The sequence below is a fragment of the Lichenostomus cassidix genome, chromosome 2 (genome assembly GCF_008360975.1).
Source record: "Lichenostomus cassidix isolate B80296 chromosome 2, HeHo_3.0, whole genome shotgun sequence".
In the NCBI taxonomy this organism is placed as follows: Eukaryota; Metazoa; Chordata; class Aves; order Passeriformes; family Meliphagidae; genus Lichenostomus; species Lichenostomus cassidix.
In genome coordinates this window covers 111,311,682-111,335,662 of record NC_139482.1, presented here as the reverse complement: position 1 = coordinate 111,335,662, position 23,981 = coordinate 111,311,682, and positions in this window count along the sequence as shown.

Below are 23,981 nucleotides of genomic sequence, written 5' to 3'. Positions count from 1 at the left end.
ATTCTTCCACATTTTCTTTCCTGGTATTTCACCAGTAGCAGCAAATGAGAAAGGGGCACTCTTAAAATAGTGTTATGTTCCCCGCAAATTTCAGTGAGATTTAATACCATTTATAGCAGCATTCTAAACATTATCTGAATGAATGAAAATAGCAGGCAGAAAAACAACTTTGACTTTCTTCATAACCTTGCAGAATATTTATCTTTCTTCTCTGCTCTTTAATAATATTTTCAGTTTTGGATTTCTTTCAAAACTGGTCATGCTGCATTTCAATTGCTGTTTTTCTCTTTTTTTTTTTTTTTTAGCATGCATAATACGAAATAAACTCATATCAGAAACGTTTGTGCTTTGCCTGAGTTGTTTTTTTTTTTCTACCAGTTACTATTTTGTTGGCTATGATAGTCCATTCAAGCAATGTTTATATGCACATACTAAAGAAATTTTGAGTAATTCCTCAGCTCTTCAAACAAATTGAAATTGCTCTAAGCTTTAACCTCATTTTACTTAAAATGCATTTAATTCATACTTCTAATTTAAAGATACAGCAGAGAATTTATTTAAGAGATATTTAAAACCCTGACTACCTTAAGAGTTTCTCTTTGTGCCCTTACATGAAAGAGGTATTTAAGTGTGTTGTGCACTTCCTTATCTTGTGTTCAGGTTGGTGTCATATGCAGAACAAGATTTGTCTCAAGTAAGGATATGGTTCTCTCAGGAGAGGAAATGGTTGGTCCCGGTTTTCTACATGATTCCTGTCAGATACAGCTATTACAAAGACAACAATAAAGCTTCCATCTGAAGTGTGGAAGAGTTTTACCGCCCTGGGGAAAATGCTGGGCTATACACATTGTTTTCTAAAGCCTTCCTCTTTTCTCATATTCATACATTTTAAAAAAATCTAATAGGATTCAGAACCCTAAACAAGTAAGAAGCTCTAAGTGAGCTGTATAGTGTCTCTCTTTCGGTGCTATGGCACGTGTGTTCCTCTCCCCAGAAACTGATTTTGTCCAGCACCTTCCCTCTCCACCAATGGCTGTGCCTCACCCCTTCAACTTAGAAAAGCTGACATGATTGCCAGGTCAAATAAATTGATATCTATATGTGCTTCTTTAACATGCTATACCAGCCCATGATAAAAGTGAGCGTGTGATGCAGGGATTAAAATATGATTCAAATCATCTCACTGTTGCTAGAGCATCTAAGAGCACACACACAGTTTCAGGGATTCATCTGGCGTAATGTGACATTTCAGGTAACACTGAGTTGGGTCCATATCTATTTTGCATGGCTTACTTCTATAAGAAAGATTCAGAATTTGTATAGCACAGCTTTTGTGGGGTAGTAGGAACATAACAGTGTGCTTTCTAGTAGCCTGTGGAGGAATTTGCTATGAAATGTTTATGTGTGACAGAGGAGATAATAGTTTCTAAACTGGACTCTTATTATATGACTTGAGGCTGCCAGGGAATCTCCATCAGTCATCCTGCCCACAACTCAGATGTATCATACCTTAATCAGAAATACAGAATCAGAACTTGAATATGCAACTTTGTCTTTTAAGTTCACCTTCATTTCTCAGTTATCTCTATTTTGTGTTAAAGTGTCGCTTATTTTCACGATACAACACTTGAATGATTGTCCCACAAAATTAACATCTGAAAATCACAAGGTGAGTGAAGATTCCAATTTTTGATACAAATTTTCCACAGAGATAGGAAACACTTTACAAAAAACCACAATTTAAGAAATTACCATTTGAATGTTGCTTTGATGAAGAAAATCTTTATGCAGTTCAGGCTTTTTATTTTGCATAATTCACTTTGATGGGAAAAAATGCTTTTCTTTAGCTTATTTTTCTTGCTCAGAATCAGTGTGTACAGTAGGCCACCAAACTGTCACATTATTTTTAGTTTTTGTAATCCCAAACTATTACTATGTTTAATATACATAGGAATAAAGACTGAAAGGAATTTCAGGGATCATCTTGCCCAATGTTCCATACACATTTGAAGACTTTTACATCATAATATTTTTCATAAACTTTGTCAGCTTCATACAAAATGAGCTTTTTTTTGGCTCCCAAATCTAAAAGAAAGCTTTCCAGACCCTTACTTCTCTGACAGCTCAACCTAAAGTGTATTCATGACTGCAGAATGTGCATCTGCTCTTCGGACAGCATTGCTCTTTGTATTGAATAGGTTTTTTTTTCCCTCTCTGCAGTTTGCCCATATTAAAGTATTTATAGAAAACAATTTTATCAGCCTGCACAGTCTTTGTTTTACTGGGCTAAATCCTTATGCCTTTGAGCTCTCATAATTTCTTCTGATAAAAAAGGCTCCCTTGGTCACAAGTTATTATATAAATTCATTTGCCTTTTTTCCACATTCTAAAAATTCTCATGAGATCACAGGGTTGTCTTTTTTTTTGCAGTGAGGGAGTTTCAACCTGGGATTTTTTAAACTTTTCTACCTTTGTGAGAAATACTTGTCTGATAAAATATATAACTGCATGTGTATTTTATACTTGGTTCAGAATCAAGAAAATCTTTTGATTTTTTTGCTTAGTCATTTTCAGTTGATGGCAGACAGATTATTACAGAAAATATCTTGATTAGTCCCTTCTGATTAGTCTTCTCTTCACAAAACTATCTAAATTTTCACAGAGTTTAAATGTATGACTTGCACTAGAGCCAAGGAAAAAAAAATCCAACAAAAAAAAACCTTAATGGTCTTGATCCTTGATATTTCCAAGTCTATTTTTGTGGAGCTCCATTTTCCCTCACCATGGTTACACCTGTGAGGGAACAGCAGCACTGCAGCCATGCATTCCACCCTAGGACACCTGTGGCTAGCACAGGTCTTTCCCATGAGAACTTTCTCCTGTGTTTTATAAACAAAGATAAATTTTGGATGTTGTTGTTACAGCGTCTCGAGATTTGGACAGTGCAGGCCTGGCCAATCAGGCCTAGGGGGAGGTTTCTGACTGACCAATCTGGGTGACCTCTGAAAAGTCTATATAAGTTGGAATCAAAATAATAAAGCTTTATTTTTTCTATGCCATGCTGAGAATCCGGGGATTTCTTCTCTGTTAGCGGCTCAACAGCGACAGACACCCTTCTCCTACTTGAGCTGTGACCAAGGTTTGCAAAGAGGCAAACTCCTTTTCTCAACTCTGCTGCTACATCTGCCAGCTCCAGTGAGCTGTGTTGAAAGGTCTTATCAGTGATCATGGAATTTGACAATTGAACATTGTCCTCATATCCTCAAATCCCAGTCTGATCTCCATCCACCTCTGGCTAGAATATACCTCTCATTCTCACAAATTTTCTGTAAATGGTATCAAATGACGCTTTGTATTAAAATAGGATCCTTTAGTGCCTACATATATGTGTACCTGAATATGAAATGTAACACAGGGCTTCTGGATGCAATTACCTTTCAATTTTTCAGGTTATTTCATGCACTGTTTCAGTTATTTTTCCACCTTCCTTTCCTCTCCTCTACTCTCCTCTCCTCTGCCTTCAAAGCAAAATGCAAAATCTGTAAACCATGGATGCGGACCTTATTCCACACTTTAGTGAGCTTTCTGGGAATGTGGCTTGTAAGTGATGTTAAGCCGTTTGCCAGGCTCTAGATGATAAACCATTTTTAGCAATGAAGACGGAGGCTGCCTTGTTTTCACATACACGTTAAAAAATCTCCTATTTATGGCTTAATGGTCTGCTTTTAATCAAAAGATCAGCAGAGGATGTAAGGATTTTTACTTCTGCATTTCAAATTTGATATTTTGAAATTGATTCTTTGAAACAAAAGTTAATAAAGAAAATTCTTCAGGCAGGACTACACATTACCTTGCCTAAGTTTATTCAGTATTTGAACTGCAGCACTGTTTATATCTATACTTGTTCTTACTCTGCTTTGGTTTAGCTGAAAGTGACTGAGTCTAGGTGACTCTAACCAAAATGATCCACTGTATCTCTTAATAAAAAGAGAATTTAGCTAAATCAGCTGTTTTAGAGTCAATAACTGGGGGCAATATATTAGTCTTGTTAGTCATGTTTAGCTTGCTATAATCTTCACTGATTAGAAGAGACACATCAGCATTCATCCTAATCATGTACTCTTTTCCTAATTCCTGGCTCCTTATGGTTTTGGGAAAGAGACAGACAGGGTAAAAGCCATAAAAGTTTCACAAAGCTATGATGCACTGGGAATAGTTGAAAACAGAGTCCAAAAGTGGTGACCAGAGTGCAGAACAAAAAGAAGGAGAAGAGCAAAAGTTCTCTGTAGTTGACAATTCTTTTGAACTCTCCCCACAGTAAAACAGACTTTAAAGGAGAGTGCACAGTTCAGGAATTGCTATATTTTCCTTACAAGTGAACCCTTACAAAAACTGCCACAGCCAACAGCCATTTATTTAATCTTGTGCTCATTGCTCATTACTGACAAGACTGATAGATAACTTAAGGCTATTTTGCTCCTGTGTTTTCTTGTCAGGTGGTAAGAAGAGCAGATAGTTGATGGACAGCATTCAGACAAGTAATCCATAAAGTGAGAGCATAGGTGGTTTAAGAAGCAACACCTGTAAATAGAAAGAGATGGTTTGTGCTGAGATAAGGTGTGTATTTGCAAGGCTTGGATGCTGTAACTTTTTCTTGGATAGATGGGCATCGATCAATTTTGAGTCATAGTGACAAGTTCCATCAGTGCACGTACAGCTGGCAGATCTCCTAGCATAGCAGATCCTTTTTGTGAGAAGGTCACTTCGTGGTTTCTGTGTCGAAAGAGCAAAGCCACTGTCGGGAAAAATAAAAAGACCATTATGTGGCAGAGCTCTGCAAGCTTAAAACAGGTTTGAAGTCTCAAATTAGGGAAGCCTCACTAAGCCTTTTCAGTCCTATGGAAGAAAAAGGTACCCTGCAAATTAGTCCTCTGATACTGACTGCACTGGGAGGCAAACTCTCATCACCTGAGACAGCCTGAGAGAGTTTGAGGCTGACTGCTAGAGGCAACCTTGAATGTTTAAACAGGCAGATCATGAGGGGAGTCAGTGCTGAAGTTCAGTCCTCTCTGTCCTCATTAAGCTTGGATAAATAAGCTCATCTGATGGGTGCAGAGCAAGGTTGTTTCACCTAAGATATCTGTGATTCATGTTCAAAACACAAGGAGATAGTGTGCTCAGAAAAATGGGAAGTTAGCCTGAACAATGTCCGGGAATTCCACCTCTTGTGGTTTTATGTGGAAAAAGAAATGAAAACAACATCAAAAATAGATCTGGTTTAGAATTCAAAACAGTAAAGTTTCCCGTAATAGGATGCATCAGGTCTTGAAAATCTCATATTTAATGAATCCTAGAGACAAAAAGACAAGTCATGCTGGGATCTCTTAATGCCCAGACTTTAAGCAGAGAATTTGATTTGGATGGATCTTGTCTGGCATGTTAGGCTGTCACTTACCAGCTTGTAGCGTTTCAGACTTACAGGCTGAATATTGGCATAGAGTGATGGAAAGATTTAAAAGAAGTGATGCTGGCAAAGAAATAAACAGAAAAACACTTTTGCTTACATGAGGTGATCCGAGAGTATAAAAAAATAGAAGACAGAATGACTCTGCAATCAAAAAGAAATATTTTTAAAGTGTCTTTACATAATAAAAAAACCTATTTAAATGAGAAATATAAATAACTCAGGGCTAGAACAAACAGATTAAACTGAAGTATAAGTCACAAATAAAAACCAATGATACATCTATAAATGGATATAATCTCTTTCAGATAGAAAGGAAATGAAAACAAAACTTGTGAAAAGAGATTTGAAACATAGAGTACAAATAATTTTGGTGGAGTCCATTTTAAAGTGCTTTTGTTAGAGAGAAAAAAGGGAAGAATAAGCAGAGGAGAGGATTAGAAGGAAGAGAATAATCACCACAAATATTTGCTGTATTTTTGTCTTGTGTTTTTTATCATTTTTTGGCTTCAGGTTTTACCTTGTAGCTTTCAATATGGTGTGGAATGCCCAAGGGACTTAGTAGAAAGAGGTTGATGAACAGCTTTCCCACGAGAGGGTTTTAATAAAAAAATCTTTGTGGCTAATAATCCCTTCAGAAAGCAGAGCTTTCAAATACATTCAAGATCTTCTTCTCTTGGGAATTTTCATGATTGGGAAAGTATTTTCCTTGTGGGAAATATTTTGTATTTTATATTTGCCTTTCATTCTCAGGTTGGAAAATCTGCTAAGAAGTTGAAAGTAAACTCCATGAGGAGTTTTCTGAAACAATATTATGGAAAAAAGCCCCATTTTTTACATAAGGTTTTTCATGCCAGGATGTTGAAAATATTCTAAACTACAACCACTTAAATAAAGAGTTCTCAAAACAAAATTTGAAAGAAGTAATAATTTGGCATCAATCAAAAAGAATTTAGTTTGATTTTCATGAAAGCATTTATTTGGCAGGAAAAAGTATGCAATTTAGATGTTCATATTTGTTTCAGTACATTTTTTATCTTTTTTTAAATGCTTTCATATTTTCATTCACTTTCGTTCACTTTTTCTACATGATATTATGAATCGATTCTGATGAATTTACTTAATTACAGTCTGCATATGTGGACTTACAGAACATGATCTTCACCAAATCTGCCTCCTCAGCTCTTGTTATAAAGCACAAACCAGGAGGTTTTTTAATTAGTAGATTTGTCTGCCAACAAAAGATGGAAGAAGAAAGTACCTCCCACTGAGGTTACTCAGTTTAAATTGTCCAGGTGGCAAAAAGTCCCACTGGAAAATAATTGCTGTCTTATAGCTACCGCTTCCCCACTTAAAAAAAAAAATTGCTTAAGCTTGAAAATCCAGGTTTTAGTCTGAATCCATGGGGTGTACACACAAAAAATACCATGTTTTTATCTCAGATTTCTCGCCAATAAATCAACAATTTCCTGGTTTCCTGGGAATAAGAAAGCAATTACAGTTGTAATATGGTTAATCTCAGAGGCCTAGGATAGGTAAAAACTGGAAATAATTGAAGAATGTGTTCTGTCTCTATTACAGTCTGGAAGCTTAACTTACTTTCAGAACCACACAGAAATTTTTATCTGAGTGAGGAAGAGCTGGGAGATGGCCTGATGCTGACCTGAGGAACTGGGAAGGGGAACAAATACAGATTAAAATTAACAAGATCAAAAGCAACCACACCTGTTAAAGCTAGACTTTGACACACTCTGGTTTTATTCTTGGTTAAAAGATCTATTATTTATACAGATAAAATGCATAAGATTTATCATAGTTGTCCTGTGAGAAATCACTTTTTACTCGGTATAAGAACTATGAGAAATAGACATAAGCATAGTTTGTGCTGACAGTATAGCAGAAAACTATTAGAATATTTGTACATTTGTGGGGATATATCTTCTTTAATGCCTATGGTAGAAAAAATGCAAATTTCATAATGAAATATGTTAATGACACAATTGTGGTCTCCTTAAAACTAGGAGTTGGGTTTCATACACTTCTTCCTATGCCCTTGGACTATAATATATAGTATTAATATGAGAATGATCAGTAATCAATGTGAAGCAAAAAAGATGATTTTTAATAACCAGACTTTTAGATGTAGACTTGGAGCTCACTGCATGTAAGGAGATGAATTGGAACTAGACTTGATTAAGTGCTTATGGAGAAACTCTTGGCTGTGAAAGCACATGGCTGGGAAAAAGACAATTGTTTTAAGTCTGTTTTAATATCTGCAAAAAAGATATGGAAAAAAAAAATTCTGTTTATGGAAGGCTCACACAATTCCATCTGAAAGAAAGTATTTTATTCACATGTCATCGCCAAGTCTTCAAAAACGTTGAAGGCTGAAACAGATTCAGAGGAAGATATCTAATCAGTGAAACTGGAGGACCTATTTTTAGATCCAAGAAAAATACTGCTTCTCTTGTATGGCTGAGTGAGATGATGACTAAGAGAGGAAAGGGTTCCTTGTGTTTTTTTCTAACAAAAATGTGGAATTTAAGCGCCCACCCACCACATTCACAATCAGATTTCACTTTTAAAATCTCTGTTGGCAGCTGAGGTCCGCAGAGAAGACTTTATTCTGGTATTTTACCTTCGCATAAAATTCATTCACTGTCATGATAACCTCTGCCTTTACTACATTCTGGTTCTTCTGATTCTATATTCATGTAAGAAACTGCATTAATGGATTTGCCATAATTGGACATAGAAATAGTCTTTATTGTTCAAGATTACTTGATTTTATTTTGTAGTTATTTTCCCCTAAGGAGACGATATTTTCTGAAATGCAGGCGGTAGATTTTGGGCTGAGCTCCTGTATGCACCAGGTACTACAGGCTGATAAATCTTTGTAGAATGATGAGATAAAGCTTTCAGAAATGTGATGGGAAGGTACTGCTATGTCTACATTCTTCCCTCAAGTGCTCTGCATTTTTGTGATCTTAAAAAAAGATGATTTTTATGGGAGACCTGACATTATAAAATTTCTTGGGGATTCCAGGTGCAGTTGTCCTGTTGTAGCTCCTAAGACTGGTTAATAATGCAAAAGCTATTTCATCCTTGGCTGAAATATTTGAAGTTCACGGCCTTCAGTGTAAGCAAGTTAACACCTTGCTGTCATCATTGGTCTGTTTTTAATTTCATTTTCAGACTTCATAGAACAGTGGGCTCTGTCTGGTCCCAATGCATTTTCAAAACAACATTACAGTCCTGCAGTCTAAATGACTATATTCTGTTCTTATGCAAAGCATAAGCACAAGCATTGACAAAGACCACTTGCTGCCATGGTGATAGGAGGATTTTCCCCTTCTCTGCTTCCACAGTTTATAAACATGCTTCTTCTGCTTCTTGAGATTTAGGCTCCTGAAATCATCACCAGGAAAAAAAAAAAGGAACTGTCACTGTCATATTTTCCAAAAGTAATATTTACTTACCATCTGAAAATATTCTACAGCATCCTGAAACTTAAATTAGTGGTGGAATTAAGCTGCTTTCATTAAAACCTAAAAGTAAGTATAAAAGAAAAACACGTAAAACAATCAACTCCTTCCTAGGAGATTCTCTACTACATCTTTACTCCAAAGTACAGCAACCAGTGAGAGATTTTTTCATGTCTGCTGATTTAGACTGATCCCAGGGAACACAATACATACAAAAAGCAAGCTTAGAATATGAATCTTTGAGTATGATTGAGTCTTCACTTTGAGGAAACTTTGAGGAAATATTGCTAACTTTAAAAAAGCAGCACTTGACCTGCAAATATTTTATACACAATTCTTTTTTGTGCATTCTTTCTAACTCACCTGTAGCAGCCAGAATAGGTAGAATAAAGAATGGAGGAATTACCTAGAGCTGTTAATTCAGCTGTTAACCACATATAAAGTCTTTTATTCTCCAGATTCATGTTATTCAGTTTCACACATGCTCATTTATTCTCAGTTTATCTTCCTAGGTTTAGATTTAGCCAAGAATGAAGCTTACAATTACTCTATATGAATTTCACCTATTCAAATTTTTCAATATATGCATCTGAATAAGTATACATCCTCTTCAGTTATCATTCTGAATCCTAGGTATTATATAATCAGACACTTTCCACAGTTTCTGAAAAACAGAATACTCTATTCTGATGAGTTTTCTTCTCTGGATCTGTGTAACTCAAAGGCAAGGTTTCTCATGCCAAAGCAGCCTTCTGAGACAAAGCTTTGCAGCAATATTCCTTCATAAGAAATATTCATATATTTTGACAAAAATCTTCTTGTTATTCTGTACTCTGACTATAGCATTCTTTATTTTGGAGTTCAATGTCTGCCCTGAACCCTCTGTTGAAGCACTCTGTTGAAGGTTGTCAATTTCTTTTACAGGACAAGAACTCTTTCTGTTCTCCCATAGCTCACTACTGTAAAAATCCTTTATCTTTTTCAAGGCTAATTTTGAATTTGCAGTGGTTTGGTGGTTGTATTGATCCACTTTTGGCTCCTAGGTGGTCTGTTATCCTGGAGGCAGGTGTGTTGCGAGATTATTACCTCTGTTCTACCAGTCTCATATTTTCACAGAATTAATTAGACTACAGCTTTGTAAAAAAAATACTCCTGATCTGCTCCATATAGACATAAAACTGTCTATTCTTTATCTTTTCTTTTTTAATACCACATAATTCTTATTGCCAAAGATAACTAAGAGCTATTAAACACAGCAGTCATGACCTGCTCTACCAGCCAACTGTGTTTAAAAAAGATTGTGAGTTAGGAACCAGAAGTATTTCTTACTTTTCAGAAGTAAATATTCAGCACAGATAAGTTAATTCAGCCATAATGTAATCTCAATTACCCTATGACTCAATTACCCACAACTGACAACAGATAGAAGCTAGGGAGAGTTGGAGCATAATGCAGCTTCCTCACTGATTAAATTACTGTTATGAGTTTGTACAACTAGTGTTTTAGAACCTGTAATTGTGAGAAATAAGTTTTATTGCTGATTGTCTACCTATTAAATTGCAGATTCCTAAGGAGGCATTTCTAGTTAAATCTTCTTGACTTGTAAGCCTTCTAAGGACACCCAAATCCAGTTGTCATCATATACTTTTTCAAGTGAATTCCAGAGCAGTGTTTTGATTAGTTTATTTTTCAATTCTTGTGCTTATTCTCCACTGTCTTGTAGGACCACTCAGTTTCAAGAAGTCCTACGGTGCTGAAAAGAAATTTATTTTGGTTAGTGAAAGAATTTCTCAGTAACAGAATAGACCTTTTAGAACACCTTTCTTCCAGTTTATTTGGCCTAGGAGGCTATAACTGTGAAAAACTGCATCTCTGCAAGACTAAGGTATAGATCAAGCCTATGATCTGAGCCATCAAAAGAAATATTTATCAATTGGGGATTTTTTAAACCCTAATCCAGACCATGATCATATTGTGGTATGTCACTCTGTTGCAGGGAGACTGCATCTACAGAAAGTGAAAGACAAATTAAGAGTTCTGTCAAATGATTGATGAACTCTACTGAAACTAATGCTTGTTTGCAGAAGTAATCTACATTTCAAAGAGACCAGCAGAATTCTTGTAGTAACTGCTTTTCAAGGATGAAATTATTTTGAACAGTGTCTACACACTATTAAAACATTTGTGGGGTTTTTTAATGATAAAATCACTTTGCCATCCTACTTTACATCTTCTGCTCTGCAGTTATATCTCAGTTTCAGTTTATGCCCTGGAAATGCATATATTTCAGTCACGCAATAAATAAATACAGGAGAGGAAAGGGCAAAGAGTTGAGAAGGATGTTGCAACAAATATTTCATAAACATGATTTGTCTTCTATTGTGAATGTGTTTAACAAAATTCATAAAAAGACTCGGGGGAAGGAAAAAGAAAAAGAAGAAAAAGAAAAAAAGAAGAAAAAAGGAAAAAGGAAAAGAGAAAAAAAATAAGAACACAAAGAAAAAAATAACGAGTATCTTTACCAGTTAATATCTCAGTTAATAGGGCTTGTGTAAGCAGGGAGAAATAAGGAGGAATTTACATTGCCCTGTGACCAAATGTTTGCTTATAGATATATATATTATATAGAATATAATATATATATACAAGCATTTATTTATATATATGCTTGTATATATGTATTATATTTATATATTTATAGATATGTATTTAACATCTATATAAAGATATATTATATATATTTATCATATATATAATATATATTTATATAGATATAGATATATAATGTTTGCAATATATATATTGCTTAAACATGTAATTTATTTGGCATGTTTGAAGTATTTGTTTATGGAAATAGATTAATCACTAAGAATAATGATAAATCCTAGTTCTTATATAGAGAAATTGTTTTACAGTCACTAGAGAACAATATTAGCAATTCACCCTTCTCCCTTCTCTCTCTTTTGTGCCCTGTAGCAATTATTTTAGTTGAATTTTATGTCACCTAGATTGTTTCCTTAGAGATTTCAAAGCATCTATATATTTTATGGGATTAGTTGTACAGTTGTTTTTAGACAGTTTTGATTCTGGGGCTAAGAACCCACGTTGCATTGAAAATACGATTCATGCTTTACTATTACAGCTGTACATATTTGATGCATATTTGGAAATTCCACTGGGGATTTAAGTATAGCAGATTCTTTAAAATATTAGCATTATCTCAACCACAGAGAGAGAAAAGTCCTGTTAGAAAAAAAGGTAAAAACAAGTAAAAGAAATTATTTAGAAAATAGCCTTGAAAAATTTCAATATATAATGAACATATAATTGCGCAAAATCATGGCTATTTACTGTTGGTAACAATATCTGGAGACTCCAATATACAAAGAGTGAGCTGCTTGAAAAAAAGTAACTCTTTGTCTGAATAACAAGGGGAAAGAATATTCCATCTAATATAAAGTGAATGTCAAGCCATTTGCATAGGAGGGAGAAGGGTCTGAACTTTTTATTGTGCTATTTAAAACATGACCTTTCCTTTTATGATGCAATTGTTAATGTAGGTGGCAAAGTAGCTTACTAGCAGAAACTCCAAATCACACAAGACAAACCTTCTGAGACTAACAATAGATTTTACCTTAAAAGCCTCTTATGCATTTTCTCAGTCCTCCATTACCAGAGTAATTTGCTACACAGTGAAAGGAAGTAGTAGTAACTTCTCTTCCTTCACAAACGTAATAAACATTGTTATATTCCCAAGTATAGAACCCTCTATTTATCTCTGTATTTGGTGGTTAAAGGTTTATCTTTGAGGTATACTGAAATTAGTTAAACTGTCCTTGCTTCCGCCAATCATTATTAGGTAAAAACAAAGAATCTTGTGAAATGAGTTAAAGGAAAATCTCTTACATAGAAAAAGAAATTATGTTTATATTTGTATTCACACATACACATTACGTATTGACCATGCCCATACATAATTTAGTATGACAAAACACCTGAAAGAACACAGTGATGCTGGCATGAAAGTTTACTAAGGTGAATGGATCAGCTCAATGTCTAATTTTGAGACATCAGATGTTCTTTTTACATATCACATAAAGTGCCAAATACCCTATACTTTTTGTGCATATAGAAATTTTTTTGCCACTGGCTTTTTGCATTAGTCTTCCATAGCCATAAAGTAAAGGATATGGGATTAGTTGTACTAAAAAGGATATATTTAGAATCTTTAAGGAATTTTATTCTGTTTCAACATAAAAACTCTATGAGAATAGTATAATTGTGTTCCTGCTTTTTTACTTTTATTTTTTCTGTTATGATATATTGTGATAGTGGGGCTTTTGGAGAAAGAATTGAACATTAAAAGCATAACTGATTTTGTATATTAATTCCCAGATGGAAGTTTCCAAAGCGTTCTCCCTTCAAAATTATTGCCTATAATCTCCCCATGTATCTTATAATGCTCTTCAACCCTTAATTATTGAACAGATTAAGGTAAAGGGAAAAATTTAAAAATACCATGGTTATGTAAAAATAATTTTTCCTGAATAACTAAAATCTTTAAGAGGGAAGTGGGGACAGCAGATGTATATGTTCATACAATAGAACCTTTAAATCAAGGCAAATCTGTTCTTAATCCTGAAATAAATTCCCGTTTCATTTGAAGGTAACTTTTTCCTGGAACAATTGTTCATTTACTCAAAGGTATATTAAGGCAGCTAAAACCAGTCTTTTGTCTTGAAGTCCTTTTTCTTATGGCATCTTTTTAAATTTAGTCATGAAAACAGCAATTGTTTTAACAGAATCCATCATCAGTTTTGAAGGCATACACTGTGTGATGAGAAAGATCTTTGAGTAATTGGTGTAATGCAAGATGTCTCTAAGTCTCAGATATACCCCATAAAAATAAACACTCTTGGATGTTATAGCCATACTAAATCTCAGTATAGCAGGTCCTACACCAATATTTCATAGTATTCAAAAATAAAATTGACCAAGAGAAAATTATTTGTTTTAATGTTTTTAGAGCCTTCCTCACTGCAGGTAATCCAACTTAGTCTGAAGTGGTTAAGTCTCAATAATGTCCTCTAAATCTTGACTAGAGAGACAGATTTTAATTATTTGAGAAGCACATCAATGTCTTTGTTTGGTTTAAAGCGGGATCCAGGAAATAATAGGCCTATCAGTCTTACTTCAGTATCTAGGAATGTTATGGAATGAATCCTCCTGGGTCAGGCACAAGTCAGATGAATCACATGATTGGGAAAAACCAGCATGAATTCAGCAGGGGAAAATATATTTGACAAACCTGATCAACTTCTTTGACAAAGCAACCTGCTCATTTGATGTGGGGTGAGGTGGATGTTGTCTACCCGGATTTCTCCAATGCTTTTGACTTGGTTTCTCACGGTCTCCTTCTGGCGCAATTGATGTGTTATGATCCAGACACGTGTTCCATGTGGTGGGTGGGGATCGGCTGACAGGCTGCCCCCAGAGGGTGGTGGTGAACAGCTCCTTTACAAACTGGAACCTGAAACAAGTGGGGTCCCCCAGGGATCTGTGTGGGGCCAAACACTGTTTAATATCTTGATAACTGATCTGGATAATGGGATTAACTGTGCCCTGATAAAGTCTGTCAACTATATCAAAGTGAGTGGGGAAGCAGACACTTCAGAAGGGAGAGCCACCCTGCAGGAAGACATGAATAGTGGAGTAATGCAGGACCAGTGGGTTAACAAGAACCTCATGAAATTCAACAAGGACAAGTGTAAGGTCTTGCCTATGGGAAAATATAACCCAGGAATGCAGCACAGTCAAGGATCTACCTGGTCTTTAGAAAGGGACCTGGGGGTCCTGGTGGACAACAAGCTCGAGATGAGTGAGCACTGTGCTCTTCAAGCTCTGAAAGCCAAGATGCTGCATTGCATCAAGAGTGTTACCAGCAGAGATGCACTCTACCCACCACTTGACAGGCTCCACCTGGAATTCTGTGTTCAATTTTAGTCCTGACAATACAAAAAGAATGCAGACAGGCTGGAGAGGGTCCAGAGAACAGCCACAAAGATGGTGAAAGGACTGGGAAGTCTAACATACAAGGAAAGAGTAAAAGAACTGTGTTTATTCAACCTTGAGAAAAAACATTACTTTATTAACATGTGTTTGTATTTAAATGGTGGCTATAAGACTTCCTTTTGCACAAGGTTTCCCATGATAAAGACAAGGAATACTGGGCCCAAGTTACTCCTATAGAGACTCCAAGTAAACACAAAGTGCAAATTTTTCACAATGGAAACAATCAGCCTTTGGAATAATCTCCTCAGGGAAGTGGTGGATTCCCCATATTGGTCGCTTTCAAGATAAATCTGGACAGGGTGCTGGGCCATCTTGTGTTGATTATGTTTTTGCCGAAAAAATTTGGACCAGATGATCCTTGAGGTCCCCTTCCAGCCTGGTGTCCTACAATTCTACGATTTCAAGTACCTAATTTAGTGAACTGTCAAAAAGAAAGCTATGGAATATAAAGAACAAGTGTGTACTGTTTTATGTAAGTAGATTACTATCTATCAGCTAGTCTGTAATTCTGGTTATAAATTACTTGAGATTTATGTCTGTTCTGTATGATTCATCATCTTCTATTACTTGAATTCAATCAGAACAAAAATCTCTGTTCTAGCAACAAATTTGCCAGTAGAGCAATACAATAATTGCACTTCAGTGAATCAAAGCCGTGTACTTTATACTGGAGTGGCAGATTTAAATAATAAGGTTAATCAAAGAAGCTCTGGTGCACACGATATACTTCTTAGTGTAGTGTGATAGAATTCTGGTACATTTCACATAAAATAGATTATGTATATAACATAAAAAGATATTTACTTGATTTTTTGACAGAAAATAATTTTATTCCGAATTCCTGAAAGAATGTACATTCAAGGGAAATGCACGCTAGACCAAATCTTAATGAAAATGCTTTGTAAAGGATCATTGCTTAAAACTACTGGCTTAGTCGTGTGAAGCTTTTTGCATGCTCTAGAGGCAGATACAATACCTAGGGCAGAACAGACATTCATTAATGGTGCTTCTTTTATTATTAAAGAGAGAATAAACAGAGGTAATTAATAAACAATGGTTTACCAAAGTGCTTTCAACAGAAATTAACCTTTTAAATAATTTATAAGGTAGTATCAGAGATAATAGTATTGTGTTTAATCTAAAATTGGTGTTGAAACTTTTCTTCAAATTAACTTCTCTTTTCAGCATATGACACATCAAAGTTTAAAGCCCACTTTACAGAAGATATTGCTTAGTGATTTCAACAATATGCAGTCTTCTCAAGCTAGACAGGAAGGAATGATGTAGATAGTGTAGAATAATATCAGAATGATAACCCTTGGTAAATGACACTCAGAAATCAAGATACAGATATCATAAAGAAATTTTATTGTTCTGATCACATGATAATAGAATAATTTTTAAAAAGAGTCTGTTTCATAGATTTTTTTTATATACTGCTGGCTGTATTGCCACATGTACAAGTACATTAACTTCAGACTGATGACATTGTGCTAGACATTAAATGTACTGAATTTGTGTTTTTATGAAATATGACAGGCTGAATATATGCAATGTGCCAGCCCCCCCCCAAAAAAAACAACAAAAAAAGCCCCAAACCAAACACAACCCAGAATAAAAACTCGAATAAAACAATTAATCAACCAACCAATCAACCATCTAACCTAGCAACAACAACAGCAACAAGGACCACAATTTGTGGTTGAGCCTGACCACAAACCACCAGTCATCTTCTGCATGCAGCTTTATTGTTGCCACAGTGCTCAGGATGTCATCCCAGGAGCATCACAAGCACCTGACATGAACAGCAATAGCAATGAACACTACACAGACTATTGACCTTAGTGGTGAGTAACAATGCAGACAACAGAAAGAACTGATAGGAAGTTTTGATGTCATGGAAATGTGTACCTTATGGTAACTCCTTTTGTTCTTAACACTGACTTCTGCTGTTAATATATGTTTCATTTCTTATAGCAATGTCACCTGAACAAGGACAACAGAGAATTGAATGTTTAGTGAATTTTGCTGTCATATTACACTTTATTTTTCCTCCTGGCAATGACTGCCGAATACTTATACTTCTTTAGTAGGCATTAATGTTGCTTATGGCATGTTGTTGCTATGTTAGAACTGAAAATGAACATATATGATGGTTCTTTATATTTTTTCATAAAGCTTTCATTGACAAAGGGTGAGCTTTATCATCTCTGTATGTCATCTCTGCTGTGTCTGACAGTTAAGTTCTGTTTAGCTATTTCTGGCTTCAAGATTTCTGCAGAGGGCGCATTGGGCCTGAATGGAAAGGATGGCTCAGCAGCTAGGGCACTGATCTAAGACTACGGAGTCCTGGGTAAACCAATTTTGTGTCTTAATATTCCAACCTTCAGGTGGGCAATAATATTTTCTAATCTTATGAGTATTCTGTAAGGAGAAAATTCATAGAGGTATTAATTATTAAAGAATAATGATTAAGTGAATCACATTATGCCATCAGAAGGTTGTCATTTAATCTCTTCTATCTTTTCCATCAGATTCAAATGACAACTCCAATTATTTTCTCTTGATTTAATGAAAAAAATGTTAGAAAGGAACATTTTCAATGAAGTTCATTTTATAACTGCTTTAAAGAATATGAAATTCAGGTACGACAAAAATGCATTTGTTTTGTTGACCTAATCCTTTTTCCTCACCAGGAAAATTGTGAAAGGAAACTACTGTGCATAAGTAAGGCAAATTACAGTTTGTTGATAACCAGGTCATCAGAAGAATATCAGAAGAACCTGGTACTATTTCTTTGGGATTTTTTTTTCTCTTTTTGTTGGCAGAACATGCTTTAGTTTTATATATATATCAGATATATTTTTATAGGATTTATACAATCTCAGGTGTGTGTGTGTAAGAATATTCTTTAAAACTAGTTAACATCTGACCCTTCATTTTGAGACTGGACAAATAAATAGCAATCACAAAAGGCTGCTTTTCTCTGCCTCTAAAACCATTTATCTACAGTTTAATCTCTGTAATACTTATCTACATCAGACTCTTACATTTACATTGCCTGGCTTCAATAGTGGAGTTTTTTATAAAAGGGTTAGCATATTTTTAATGGCATAAAGCACTTCTTCAAGTTACTGATCATGCTCTGTGCAAAAATGTCTACCTCAAGTCTTTCCCTAAACTAGAAATACAAAACACAAAGAAATATTTCACAACATACTGCATTAAAAATAGGATATTTTCTTTCTGAAAGAGGAATATTTTCTTAAACTGAAGACATTCATAAAAGATTTATTAGTGGTTTCCACAGCTCCCCAAGCTCTGTTTTGCAGCAGGTCACAGAAAGGCTGCTGAGGAGGCCCCTTAGGCCAGAGTACCTAATTTTCTTGGAAGAGGTTCCAGTCAAACTTTACCAAAACAAAGCTCACTAAAAATTTACTTTTGTTTGTTTGTTTGTGGTCAGAATGTGTCAGCAGCTAAAAAAAAAAAATTGATGATCATAAATATTTTAGGACAAATGCAGGGGTTCAGTCAACAGTGCAACATACAGGGAAGTAATTAAGGGATGACAGAAGAAGGGAAGATTTTCCACAAGCCACAAATAGCCCAGTGCATCAGGAGATTTTGCCTCTTTATACAAAGAACAAAGGATGAATTTCATCCATGGGCCTTACTGTGAGTCCAACACTATGGCTGTATTGACTCATTCCAAACACTGAAGCATCACATAATTGAAACAGAGATTTTCTGGAGAAAGAAGGTGGAGATACAGTGGGGACAGGGAACTACATTCAAGAAGACTGGGGTAAGATTTCTTCTTTTTTGTCTTGCCATCTGAACCCACCTAATTTCTTCTGCTTCAGAAAGAAATATCCCTTACTGACAGAGAGCAGGTGTTACTCACCTAACCTGGCTTAGCTGTGTACGAGAAGTGCCCATAGAGTTTTCCTGCTGCTAAGGAATGGGGTCAGGTTGCTGCATTGCACAAAATTTAACTTTGTTAGGAGTCTTTATAGCGCATACAATTTTAGTGCAATATTGTTTTCTGTGCCCCTTACAAAACACATAATATTTATTTAATTAGTACCATCACACTTGGGTAAATTAACTGTGTGGCATGCTTATAAATTTCACATGAATTTTGAGTTTCCTAAATTCTGAGTGCTGGATTTGACAACTAACCTTTTATTTTTTCTTTCTTTTTTTTTTTTAATATATATTAGGCAGCTAATATAAACACTTTTTATTTGTTTTCTGAGGTGAATTCTATGCAAGATGCAAAATTATGGGATTCAGTTAGTAGGAGAATGATTTTCTGATTAAAAATAGAATGACTCCAAGATCAGGTCTTGTAAAAAAGAATTCTCATTAAACAACATAGAAACAACAAGTTTTATACAGTCATCTTTTGTGACAGCTAAAATTCTGAAGGAAGTTCATCTTATTCCTCTAAAAATATATTTTTACTGATGTTTGAAGCTCTCAGCAAAAATCTAGAGGGAAAACCTGTGCTTCAGGATTTTTTTAAGGGAAGTCCAATCATTTAGTTGGGTTTTCTTCAAAAGTCTGCCTTTCTGTTACTCAAGATCCTTTCCATTGGGGAATTTGACTAGATATCAGAACTGACATTTTGATTTCATTTGTTCAGGATTATAACAAACAGAAAAACATCATCATACTGAGAACCAAATCGGTAGGGCTTAGTTGACCATCAACTGGATTCTGTAAGCCTTTTATTCAATTCAAGTACCTGCTTCTTTTTTGAAGGGGGGGTGTTTTGGTTTTTTGGGGTTTTTTTGTTAAACTGAATGTCATTTTTTGGCTTTTTTGGTTTACATTTTCAAGAAGGACAGGAAGCAGTCCACATTTTTTCCTGCAAAATACTTCTGAAAAATTTAAGCTCAATTCCTCTTTTTTTTTGCTCTGTTGCATTTAGTATTGAGAAGTCAAATATCCTAACTCCTGTCATGTGGTTTAGCCATACTAATTCTATACAATATGTGGCAAATGGCTACTGAAACTAGGTATTTTGAATACTACAGCAGTTTATAAGTCTGTAGTTAGGCACCTTAGTCTTACAGTAATTCATAATGGGTCTCACAATTTTTATTAATATTTTAAAATTTTAACAAAATGCTCCATTGAGTTTATTAAAGTATTCAATTTATATATGTTGCTTGATTTTGGGAGAAGGGTCTCAGCTGCCTGCTTCACACAGACACCATCTGTCGCTGTTGAGCAGCTAGCAGAGTAATGAAGGCACCAGTTCTCAGTGGCAAGAAGGAATGATCTTTATTGTTTTGATTTCATCACATACATGGAGTTCTCAAAAGTCACCCAGATTGGTCAGTCAGAAGCCTTCCCCCAGGCCTGATTGGCCAGGCCTGCACTGTCCAAGTTCTGGGACACTGTTCCAATAACATCCAAACTTTATCTTTATTTATAAAACACAAGAAAATTTCTCATGGGAAAAACCTGTGCTAGCCACAACCATCTGTTTCCCAAGTGACAGAAATGCTCCTGTACAGTAGTCCTCACTGGGTATTTTGGAAGCTATTCCTGTGTTTACAGAGGTAGGCACATGTCAGTTTAGGCTGAGCACAGAAAGCAGCATGTGGCCTAAAAAATGGGGAAATTACAGGATCCTTTAAAAGAAGATCACCATTTTTACTATTATTCAACATGTAACTACTTTTTTTTTGCTCCTATTGATTTGCTAGGGAATGGCAAATACCATTCTTGCTTTCTATGACATTATCCTTTTCAAACTCCTCTGAGCTATGTCATTGCTGTATGACATTGTTAAGACCAGACAAAGGTCTTGTGAAGCTCTTGTGGGTGTACACTCCACTGTCCACAAAATATATATTATAGGTATATATTATAGGTGTATATATATATAGAGATATATATATATAAAAAAATATAGTGTATATGTAGACACATAAAAACAAAGATAAATTTGGCATAGGTTCAGCTTTTAGATTTGTGCTCTGTGCTCTGTATCCTTTTCATGGCAAATGTGTTTTGCATGTACTCTGGTCTCAGGTTGAGGGCTTAGACTAATAGGTATACTAAATATACAGTCCCTAAACCTTTTGTACATTACTGGGACTTTTTTATCTTCTGAAGCAGCCATTTTATTGCTCCTTGGAGGTAACAAGCATTTCATTCTGTTTCAGTTTAAAAGCTGCTGCACAGAGATTATCTAACTTGAGTTTCATTTGGCTTTTTTTATTTTTTATTTCTTCAACACAGTGGCAAAGTGAAGGGGGCTTAATTATTTACCTGACACCCTCCATAGAAAATTTCTTAACAAAAGCGAGAAGGGGTGTTGGAGAAAAATCACCTATGTACACTTTAGAACAAATCTGTTATTTAAAACAAATCAGCAGTATATGTTCCTTCTAAAATTTTCGTTCCATTTTCCTCCTTTAGGGTGCAATTTCATGAATGATTTAGTTAATTCAAATGTGGTCTGTGAGTAATAGAAAAATATAGCTCCACTCTTTTACTCCTGCAACATGGGCACTTTTTTGCATATTTCACATCAGGTTAGGTTTTTTTTTCCAGGGCTAGCTACCTCAAGCCATTTCCTCAATGTAACTTTTTAAGTAACCAATTATTTAAGAAAACATAGTTGTATTTGCATCTAACCTGTTCCTGGGGAGCAATCCTGTGTATGCTGACTTTTTTATTTCCTGCCTTTGCAATTTTCATCAACTTTTCCTTAGACTCTAACATTTGAAATTCCATTGTCATTAAGCCCAAAGCATCCAGCATAAATGCCTATTTTTTTGAAAAGGTTGATTTCCATTAAAAAAGCCTTAAAGACTTTTAGTGACAAAGGAACAGCTTTCAACTTCAGTAAATTCTGCTGAGTTTCTGGTCTTTCTCTTTTTTCGCCTCGAAGCAGCAAAGGAGAAAACTCTTTTGCCCATGGTAATCAAAATTTTATGGTTATATTATGCAATCCTACCTATGCCTTTAACATCATATTGTTGAACTTTTAATTGCTCTCATAAGACTACAGTTTTCATTTAATGATTATCTCAAAACTCTACAAAGTTTTTTTCAGTGCTTCTTTTGGTCTTTCTCTTCACTGAAGAATGATCAAATAAATCTTGGTCACTTCTGTGATTTTTGCATTACCCTAGATTTAGAGAGTCTGCTGCTGACCTGTGTTCACATGATGCTCCCTGTTTTGTTTAACTGCCTCATCTGTATTTAAGATGTTATACTCTGTCCACAAATCTTGTGATGGTTTACCAGTTTGGTTACACAGCTAATTGTGACTGAATAGGAACAGGAATTGAGTATGTCTTTATCTTCTATGTCCTTCAAATTTTGTTGTCTCTTCAAGGCACACTGATACTGTAACTTTTGTTTCTCTTTTGGTTTTGGGATTTAAAAAAAAACAACAAAATAATGTGGCTATATGTCAATGGTCTTGGTCTTCTCTCTGTATGTTTTCAGGTCCTTCCCCTTGTTTTTAACATGCATTCATTTAAAAATGCAATTCATTTTACTTAATTTCTTTATTGTCCTTACTCCATCTTGGTTTTTCTTCCTAATATCAGCATCTGCCACATGGAATTTATTTCTTTTCCTTTTCTTAATTTTTACTGAAACCTGCTGCTTATAATTTCTCTTTTCCACTTTGTGAGTCTTGAATTGAGCCCTAGGAGATCCTTTGGTTAACATTCCTCTAGGGACCCACTGGTCCTGAGACAATTCAGTCCTTTAAAGGAATGCTCACTCCAAGTCCATCATGAATTAATGGAGAAATAAATCTACAATAGAAACCATCCCAAGAACCCCACTCCAAATCATTCCAGTGAAATCTTGGCTTTTCCTGGCAGGTTCACCCCTCCTAAGAATTAAGGTTTGCTGAACTTCCTATCTGCACCCATCTCGGGATCAGAAGTGCCATTTGTGGGGATTTATTAACATATTCTGAGTGGCAGCAACACATACAGCTGGTAAACAGCTGGCTAAAAAATAGCACATCCATCCAGTTAGCAGCTTGAATTCAGATTGTTGGCCACAACCTCCTTTGTATTCAATATTCATTCACACATTATACAGCACATTTGCTAGCTGGCTACAAATCTTATGTACATATTTTGTATATATGCACAGTAATCATTGTGCTAAAGCCATGTTTATTTGTTCATGCAAAAATTCTAGTATCAGTGTGAAACCATTCCAGATTATTCATATAATCAGCTATAGTTGCAATGTATTTTAGTTTGCCAAAATGTGTCTTCCTTCTATCCTGGCAGCATCAGCATTGCTTAGTATTATTCAGGACAAGTACAGAACCTCAGCTGAAGCATTTACAAGCACAATAAAACTCAAACAACTTAGTAAGTTACAAAAGATAAAACTGAAGTTTTGGGATTTCATGTTTGTAACTGGAGCAACTGTCATTTGAAGAGATGTAAGGGAGCCTGAACCAAGCACTTAATTTTTCCATTGTCTAGAATCCAAAGAACTCTTGTAATACTTTTTTCTCTTAAATATTTAAATCTTCATAAAGATTAAAATAAAACTCAACCTGATATCAAAAGAAAGTAGCTTGTCTTTGAAAGTGTCTTCTTTTTAAAGAAGAAAATATTGAAATATTTATTTTTTAAATATATTTTAAATTTCTCCATAAACATAAAATTATGGACACTAAGAATTTATTTGCATAAATGCCTGATTTGTGTAGCATATTTCTACCAAAAATGTTGACAGAATTTATGTAGCAAAATTGCCAATTAAGAAATTCAAGATACAGCATGGTATATGCCATTTAAATGACTGATAATTCAGACAATGTGAAAAAAAATAATTCAAACACTTTTGTCACAAAGTAAGGAAGATATTATTAAGTTACTGGAGATTTTTTTATTATTATTACCTCAGGGAGTTCATCTTTTGCTTTCATGGGAGACTGTGGGTTATAAGGTAAA